This window comes from Salvelinus fontinalis, chromosome 29 (genome assembly GCF_029448725.1).
Source record: "Salvelinus fontinalis isolate EN_2023a chromosome 29, ASM2944872v1, whole genome shotgun sequence".
Classification (NCBI taxonomy): Eukaryota; Metazoa; Chordata; class Actinopteri; order Salmoniformes; family Salmonidae; genus Salvelinus; species Salvelinus fontinalis.
The window spans coordinates 34,622,206-34,632,582 of NC_074693.1; positions in this window are offsets into that span (position 1 = coordinate 34,622,206).

Here is a 10,377-nt window from a genome sequence, read left to right on the forward strand (position 1 = left end):
GGAGAGGGAAAGTGTGAGCGGAAAGTGGTGGAGCACCAAACGTAGGTTCCTCAGGGTGCAATATAAGGGAATATGAAGATTCAGGGAGCATGTGGTTTGCGGTAAGGGAAAGTGCTCAAACTAAATCAGAAAAAAATGGCATGTGATTAGAAATGTGCGCTAAATAGCGTATTCTAAGCAGGTCTTTCCCCAGGAGTGACTATACAGCCCATTTCTCCCATCATCCTTCACTCTTCCTGCTGATCTGTCTCAGTCTGGTCTCCGACCTCCCTCTGCAGAACATTAAACATGCATTATGGGATCTCAGGGAGGTGGCCGAGGGACAGGGGACACGCTTCATGAATAGTTGATAAAACATGCGAGGGACCTAACGGAGGTCGCCAGGAGAGAGCGAAGGCCATCAATATTGTATCAGACTTCCACATGTATTGTTCATAGGTGGACCATCCAGGGACTTTGCGTCCTCTTCTTTTTCGTCCAAATTTTGGGAAGTTGGAAAAAAGTTTGAAGTCCTTGTTTTCCTCTTTTGGTGGTCATCTCCAAACTTCTCAACTCCAACACTATTCAAAGCAGTAGTTGTACGATATTGTCAGGGAGGATTTGAATTATGAGGGTTCCCACTAAAACAAATCTAGGCCCCAATAAGAGGGAAAAATATTTACACTGATCCAAACCATTATTCACACGACACCCCCGACACATAAACAGTCATGGTAGGGTAGACGGTATCTTCCATGCGCTGTGTTCCATTGTTTTGAACTATTCTGTATTCAGACAGAGTAATGTAGTACTGTAGTTAGATACGAGACTGGTTGCAAAAACATAGTAGGTTTATTCTCAAGGGGGTTATACAGCCCCACTGTGCATTAAGCTATGAATAGAATATTACACTGCAAGACTGGTTTTCATATCTTAATATTGTATGCCTTTAAGGGTCTTGGTAATAGTCATTGGTACAGTAACTAAAAACACAATTAAATATTGAAAAACATGTTGATAAATGATAAAGATGTTTTTTTTTATCGTAAATATGACTTTTGTACATTTAATGCATTATAAAGTATATCAGTAATATGCACAGTGCCTTGAGCTACTGCAAAGAAAAGTAACAAATCACTGCACTAACAAATGAGGCACATAGATTTAAGTAAGATTAAAATCCAAATGCAATAGCCTTTGGAAAGATTATTAGAGCTATTTGCATGTTTATCTTTCCGACGGTTCCTGCATTTGGATATTTTCTTATTCAGTAACAAATCTTTTTACCAAACTAATTTGTGCGAACAGTTAAATTATACTTCCCTCTCTATGAATCAATTTAACCGTTATTATTTGTCCCTGTGTATCATCATACAATTGTCCTATAGTCCAAGTACTCTTCCATTATTATGATGGAAAAGGTGTGATACTCAGTCATTTTTTTCTCTGTCTTCTCTTTTTCATACTCTAGGCTTCAGCGTAACAATTGTATGCATACGCTTTATGCTGGGCTGTAAAGGAATACAACTTATACCTGTTTCAGTTATGGGTGTCATATTGCAGTCAATTCCCTGTCATGTTCTGTGACTTAAACTGTCCTGAAAGGAATTGAAAGACGCTCTGTTTAAACCGTTCACCTGGTCCTTCTGGGTAATTGGAGTTTGAGTTCCTCTGCACTGAGAAATGAGAGAGCGCTGCCAAATGGAGAGCATTTACACTAAATCCTTCCCTTCGATGATTGTGAAAGATACACTTGTCTCACACAAGGTGCAGTGAAACCGGAACCCTGTGGTAATATGGTCTTTACAGGGCCGCATGTGGCTTAAATCAGCACTCACTCACTCACACGTTCATTCCCGCTCACACACTCATAAATGTCCACCCATGCTCGTAGACAGACAGAGACAGAAACACACAACTCTCTGGTCATTATTGTACTGACAGCAGTCGAGTGGTAGCCCATCTCCACTCCACTGTTTACTGTAAGCCTGAGACATTGAACAACAAGCTCTCATAGTCTCGAGTCAGAATTAGACGTTCATCCATGTTTCTCAAACGTCACATTTTTTAGCTGTTGGTTACTTCTCTGTATCGTTCCAAGGTTAAGTTTAGGCATTAACTCTGAATTCTTAAGGTTAGGCATTAACTCCGAATGGTTAAGGTAAGGATTCATGTTTGGGATAGGCGTCCCGCTATCGGGACACCTGTCGACAAGATCCGGTGAAATTGGAGGGCGCGCAATTCAAATAAATAATTGAAATAATGGAATAATAATTCAAATAATGAAATAATAATTCATGAACATATAAGTGTCTTATATCATTTAAAAGCTTACATTCTTGTTAATCTAACTGCGTCATCTGATTTCGAAAAGGCTTTACGGCGAAAGCATAGCATGCGATTGTCTGAGGACAATCAACATATTTTTCAACCAGCACAGGCTTTATAAAATCACAAATAGCGATTAAATAAATCCCTTACTTTTGAAGATCTTCCTCTGTTTGCATTCCCAAGGGTCCCAGCTACAACATGAACGGCCGTTTTGTTAGATAAAATCCTTCTTTATATCCCAAAAGTTCCGTTTAGTTGGCGCCATCGATTTCAGTAATCCACTTGTTCAACATGCAGACAAAGGAGTCCAAAAAGCTACCGCTTAACTTCGTCCAAACAAGTCAAACGACATTTCTATGTAATCCTCAGGTACTCTAAAATGTAAATAAACTATAATATTTCATACAGAAAGTAGTATGTTCAACAGGAAAGGAAAATTAGTAAGTGCGCGCCAAAAGACTGATATTGTTTCGGCGCTCCTCACAAGAACTCCAAATACTTGTTCGTTTTTCAAAAAGCAAGCCCGAAACCTTGAATAAAGACTGTTGACATCTAGTGGAAGCCATAGGAATTGCAACCTGGGAGACGGATTTACATTGAAATAAAAGGATCCCATCATAAGAGCCTGGGAGCTCAACAAAAAAAAGTCAAAAGAATGTCAGGTTGGATTTTCTTTGGATTTTTGCCTGCCATATCAAGTCTGTTATAGTCTCAGACATTATTTTAATGGTTTTCGAAACTTCAAGGTGTTTTCTATCCAATGCTGCCAATTATATGCATATCTTGGCTTCTGGGCCTGAGTAACAGGCAGTTTACTTTGGGCACGTCAGTCAGGCGGAAATTCAGGAAACTAGACCCTATCCCAGAGAGGTTTTAACACAAAACTATCAATAACAACTTTCTAGCGCTTGATTTGAACATGCAACCCTGCGAACTAGAGGCAGATGCTTAACCCCTTCCACCGTGCTCAGCGCTCACTGTTGCCGCTACTGGCCAGTTTCTATGTAATCTCCCAACGTCCGCAGACATGGATTGACGTCGAATACTGACTTGTATCACGGGTGACCTGCCTGACATTGAATCAGGGAATTCTTGAATAGTTCATTATAACCAACAGATACTGTATCAGACATAATTACAATTAATTTCCAAAATCTTTTTTTTTTCCAGAAAAGTGATTTAATGGGAAGTCAATACAAAGTAATGAATTTGCATTGTTGAAATTGGTTGGTTAGTGGTCACACATGTGTTTTTGTCTTAGGCATTTCCATGTAAAAGGACCCATGAGCTCCAACATGAAAAGTTCTTAGGAGCATGTCAAATGGGTGTCAAATGAAAGTTAAGAGTCTATATTTTTGAGAAATGAAGGCATACAGTGCTTTCAGAAAGCACTGACTTTTTCCACATTTTGTTGTGTTAAAATGTATTTAATTGTAATTTAAAGACTGAACCAGGTTTTACTCTAGTATTTTGCATGTGCTTAGCTCTATTCCGTTTCTTTTTTATCCTGAAAAACTCCCCAGTCCTTAACAATAACAAGTATACCCATAACATGATGCAGCCACCACTATGCTTGAAAATATGGAGAGTGGTATTCAGTAATGTGTTGCATTGGATTTGCCCCAAACATAACACTTTGTATTCAGGACAAGAAGTTAATTGCTTTGCCACATTTATTTTCAGTATTACTTTAGTGCCTGCCTTACTGCAAACAGGATGCATGTTTTGGAATGTTTTTATTCTGTACAGTCTTCCTTCTTTTCACTCTGTCATTTAGGTTAGTATTGCGGAGTAACTATAATGTTGTTGATCCATCCTCAGTTTTCTCTTATCACAGCCGTTAAACTCTAACTGTTTTAAAGTCACCATTGACCTCATGGTGAAATCCCTGAGCAGTTTCCTTCCCCTCTGATACACCATCCAAAGCCTAATTTATAACTTCACCATGCTCAAAGGGATATTCAATGTCTGCTATTTTTTTATAAATCTACCAATCGGTGCCCTTCTTTGCGAGGCATTTGAAAACTTTGTTGTTGAATCTGTGCTTCAAATTCACTACTCAATTGAGGGACCTTGCAGATAATTGTATGTGAGGGGTACAGAGATGGGGTAGTGATTCAAAAATCATATTAATCATTATTATTGAACACAGAATGAGTCCAAACAACTTGTGTTTTATTAAGCACATTTTTACAACTGAACTTATTTAGACTTGCCATAACAAAGGGGTTGAATACTTACCGACTCAAAACATTTCAGATTGAATTTTTTTATTAATTTCTAAAATGTTCAACAAACAAAATTCCACTTTGACATTATGGGGTAGATCAATGACACAATAAAAATGTTAAATTCTGGCTTAACACAACAACATTTGGAAAAAGTAAAAGGGGTGTAAATACTTTCTGAAGGCACTGTATATAATTTCCCCCCACCATTTGCCATCCTAAATATTAGGAATAAGCAAAGGCTTTGATTTCTGATCAAACAGATGGAAAACGTGTCTTAGTGTCTCTACCAGAAAAAGTCTTAAAAAGGTATTAGAAATACATCAAAACACAATAATATTGAATTAAAGACCTCTGCCAACTAAAAGCAATACTTATATTTAGTTCAGGAGAAAATGTTCTGCCTTCTGTAAGTTTGAGAAACATTGAAGATATTTTGTAATGTCTCACCCTCATGAGGAGGGAGGATAATAAAAGTTCACAGAAGTAACAATTAAAGGTAGACCTATGAATTAGTTAGTGTTTTACTGATATCAATTTTGGTTGTGAATTATTAAGTGATCAAAACTCAAAATCTTTAAAGTATAGGATCACCACTTAATTTTAAGAATGTGAAATGTCAGAATAATAGTAGAGAGAATGATTTATTTCAGCTTTCATTTCTTTCATCACATTCCCAGTGGATCAGTAGTCTAAATACACTCAGTTCGTATTTGGTAGCATTGCCTTTAAATTGTTTAATTTGGGTCAAACGTTTTGGCTAGCCTTCCACAATAAGTTGGGTGAATTTTGGCCCATTCCTCCTGACAGAGCTGGTGTAACTGAGTCAGGTTTGTAGGCCTCCTTGCTCGCACACTCTTTTTAAGTTATGCCCACAGACTTTCTATAGGACTGAGGTCAGGGTTTTGTGATGGCCACTCCAATACCTTGACTTTGTTGTCCTTAAGCCATTTTACCACAACTTTGGAAGTATGCTTGGGGGTCATTGTCCATTTGGAAGACCCATTTGTGCCCAACCTTTAAATTCCTGATTGATGTCTTGAGATGTTGCTTCAATATATCCACATAATTTTCTTACCTCATGATGCCATCTATTTTGTGAAGTGCACCAGTCCCTCCTGCAGCAAAGCACCCCCACAACATGATGCTGCAACCCCCGTGCTTCACGGTTGGGATGATGTTCTTCAACTTTCAAGCCTCCCCCTTTTTCCTCCAAACATAACAATGGTCATTATGGCCAAACAGTTCTATTTTTGTTTCATCAGACTAGAGGACATTTCTCCAAAAAGTACGATCTTTGTCCCCATGTGCAGTTGCAAACCGTAGTCTGGCTTTTTTATGGCGGATTTGGAGTAGTGGCTTCTTCCTTGCTGAGCGGCCTTTCAGGTTATGTCGATATAGGACTTGTTTTACTGTGGATATAGATACTTTTGTAGCTGTTTCCTTCGGCATCTTCACAAGGTCCTTTGCTGTTGTTCTGGGATTGATTCGCACTTTTCGCACCAAAGTGTGTTCATTTCTAGGAGACAGAACGCGTCTCCTTCCTGAGCGGTATGACGGCTGCATGGTCCCATGGTCTTTAAACTTGCGTACTATTGTTTGTACAGATGAACGTGGTACCTTCAGGCGTTTGGAAATTGCTCCTAAGGATGAAGCAGACTTGTGGCGGTCAACAATTCCTTTTCTGAGGTCTTGGCTGATTTCTTTTGTTTTTCCCATGATGTCAAGCAAAGAGCCACTGAGTTTGAAGGTAGACCTTGAAATACATTCACAAGTACACCTCCAATTGACTCAAATTATGTCAATTAGCCTATCAGAAGCTTCTAAGCCATGACATCATTTTCTGGAATTTTCCAAGCTGTTTAAAGGCACAGTCAACTTAGTGTATGTAAACTTCTGACCCACTGGAATTGTGATACAGTGAATTGTAAGTGAAATAATCTATCTGTAAACAATTGTTGGAAAAATGACTTGCGTCATGCACAAAGTAGATGTCCTAACCGACTTGCCAAAACTATAGTTTGTTTACGAGAAATTTGTGGATTGGTTGAAAAACTAATTTTAATGACTCCAACATAAGTGTATGTAAACTTCCGACTTCAACTGTAAGTATTCAGACCCTTTACTCAGTACTTTGTTGAAGCACCTTTGGCAGCGACTACAGCATAGTCTTCTTCGGTATGACACTACAAGCTTGGCACACCTGTATTTGGGGAGTTTCTCCCATTATTTTCTGTAGATCCTCTTAAGCTCTGTCAGGTTGGATTGGGAGCTTTGCTGCACAACTATTTTCAGGTCTCTCCAGAGATGTTAGATCGGGTTCAAATCCGGGCTCTGGCTGGGCCAGTAAAGGACATTCAAAGACTTATCACGAATCCACTCCTGCATTGTCTTGGCTGTGTGCTTAGCGTCGTTGTCCTGTTGGAAGGTGAACCTTCACCCCAGCCTGAGGTCCTGAGCGATCCGGAGCAGGTTTTCATCAAGGATCTCTCTGTACTTTGCTCCGTAGATCTTTCCCCTCATTCCTGACTAGTCTCCCAGACCCTGCCGCTGAAAAACATCCCCACAGCATGATGCTGCCACCACCATCCTTCACCGTAGGGATGGTGCCAGGTTTCCTCCAGACGTGAAGCTTGGCATTCAGGCCAAAGAGTTTAATCTTGGTTTCATCAGACCAGATAATATTTTCTCATGGTCTGAGAGTCTTTAGGTGCCTGCAGAGATGGTTGTCCTTCTGGAAGGTTCTTCCATACCCACAGAGGAACTCTAGAGCTCTGTCAGAGTGACCATGGGGTTCTTGGTCACCTCCCTGACCAAGGCCCTTCTCCCCAATTGCTCAGTTTGGCCGGGCAGCCAGCTCTAGGAAGAGTCTTGGTGGTTCCAAACTTCTTCCATTTAAGAATGATAGAGGCCACTGTGTTCTCTGAGACCTTCAATGCTGCAGAACATTGTTGGTACCCTTTCCCAGATCTGTGCCTCGACACAATCCTGTCTCTGAGCTCTACGGACAATTCCTTTGACCTCATGGCTTGGTATTTGCTCTGCCATGCACTGTCAATTGTGGGACCTTCTATAGACAATTGTGTGCCTTTCCAAATCATGTCCAATCAATTGAATTTCCCAGAGGTGGACTCCAATCAAGTTGTATAAACATCTCAAGGATGATCAACGGAAACGGGATGCACCTGAGATCAATTTCGAGTCTCATAGCAAAGGGTCTGAATACTTATGTAAATAAGGCATTTCTGTTCTTTAATTTTAATACATTTGCAAAATTTCTTAACTTTTTTCGCTTTGTCATTATGGGGTATTGTGTATGGATTGCTGAGGATTTTTTGTTGTTGTTTTAATCCATTTTAGAATAAGGCTGTAACGTAACAAAATGTGGTAAAAGTCAAGGGGTCTGAATATTTTCTGATGGGGCTGTAATTTCCTTGAATTGACTTGGAGACAACGTTGATTCAACCAGTGTGTCACCAGTGGGATGTTTTATGAACATACAATTGTTCTATAACAGACTCATACATGTTAGAGCCAAATGTCTTCAACGGTATAGATGAAGAGTCTGAGACGAAGGCCACTAAACAAAATCCAAACAACATCCATAGGAACCCTAAGACTGAGCGAGCATTATCAAATATTCTACCACTGCTTAGATTTACAACAGCAAAACTTTTCTGCAGTAAAAAATGAAAGGTGGGAAGGTCATATTGTATTTATTTGTTAAATCTGATTATAATTAGCAATTTAAATGATGGTGCTACATTCAAAACAACTATTATGTTCAAATCAGTCCACTGGGACCAATACAACTGGGTGCTTCCTGCCTTTTCTGCTACACATGCACAAAACCTTGCGATCTCACGAACTGGCCTGCCTATCCCAACAATAACACACAATGTTCTGCCGTGTTTAAATACCAATGAAGTCAGGGATAAGACGCTAGACATATATTGGTCACGTTATTACATCATGGGGATTTTATTGACACCAGGCCTATTTTTCTTGACTAGCTTTAGAGCTGGAATACATTTTCTCTGCTGTCTCCAACTAGTTGCTCACTCTTCTTTGGCACATGCATGTGCTGAATTAAGTGTGCATGTACATTTTTGTATGCGTTTGTATAAGATAAATATGAAAATGTGTTAAAGTTGCACATTACAATGAAACATACAGTATATTTGGTCAAGTCACAAAAAGTCAGCAGCATTCCCAATTTCTGTTATGTGATGTCTCTGGGCATGCTCTCATGTCATTGCTTGGGTCCGGTGTTCCAAAGTAAAAGGCCAAAACACTACTACACCAGGTCTAAAAGTACACAGCAGGATGTTGGGGACGAGATCCAACTAACAGAGGTCCAAATACCTGCATGTGAGAATTAATTTCCCCAGAAGAGAGTAAGTGGGGCGGAACCTGAATGTACACTGGGAAACCTGCAACGTGACTCATTTGAATATAGCATGCATAACTTAGGGAGGACTGGAAAGTCTCCTCAAGTGTTTGGGCAAATGAACATTGTCCTAACAAAACGTCAATGCATAATGCAGAAACATTAATTTATAATTCCTTACAGGTTGACAGAGAGAAAAATAAATAAAAGGAGAGCTGTGAAAGAATGTTCCATTAAGTAAAGTAAGCTACTGCAGTACAATAGTAAGGCTGGTGTAAAATGTTGTTATCCACCAAGGAATAACATAGGTGGCATCATATATGCCCACCATGTTTAAAAAAAACAAAAAAACATTTGATTTAAAAATCGAATAATTATTTCCTACCCCAATCATTTATCAAAACGGTCATCAATCACTGATGACAATTATGTACAATTACATTTCATCATTCCACAAAATGTAAATAAATTAGAGAAGACAGCTACCAAAAGCTTTGTTACTTATTATGAATATAATACATTAAGTAGACAAGGCAATTTAAAATGTCAATAATAGCAAAAAAATATTATTTGGGTCTACTTTGGCACTCCAAATGTTTAGCTCAAAATCTGGTCACTGGCGCCATCTAGTGAGCGTATCTTCCCTAACACATTTTATCCCATTTACAGAACGTCATTTTAAATCAAAGCCCTACAATGTTAATGATTCGGATGATCACAATAAACAATCCATATGTATTCCATGTACAATTTTACAGTTAAATGACAAGTAAGACAGTAAGCCTTTAATTTAGCATTTCTAGGAGCTATATCACCAGTGTGTAACAAATGTCCTTTACTTGCTGAGCAATGCAACATTGCCTTTGATACATCTGACATTTGTCCCAGCTCTCTTTAGATATACCAACCAAAACATAGACAATAAATGCACACTTTATAATTTTATTAACTTAATAGGTTTTAGCAATCATTGCCATGCCAGTCCCTGCATGTTCAGTCTGAGCAAGTTCATCTACATTCAAACTGAAAGTTATTCTTGAATTTGGTGGTTGTAATACTCAACTTTGACCACTAGATGGAAGCACATCCCCATCAATATTTCGGATTTTAGCGTTACTCTGTTCTGTTTAGTAATCAGAAGCACGTCAAGCAAAAGCTGAAGCAGCTTCTGCTTTTTTCTATCAAATTAAAAGCTCATTAGCCTCCTTATCGTAACATTATGATATTGCAAATTATTAGAATTGGTTTAATAATATGAAAATAATTGTGGAGCTATGGTTCAGAAAGTAGACTGCTAGACAGACAAATTATTCAGTAGGACTGACAGACATAGTTTACAGTTCCCTCCGTTAATAATAACTACAGCCTTGTGATGATATCTTTTACATGTGTACCTTTTTAAACTGTCAAATGTGGGCTCTTATTGTGAAGCTTTTAAAATGTTCTGGA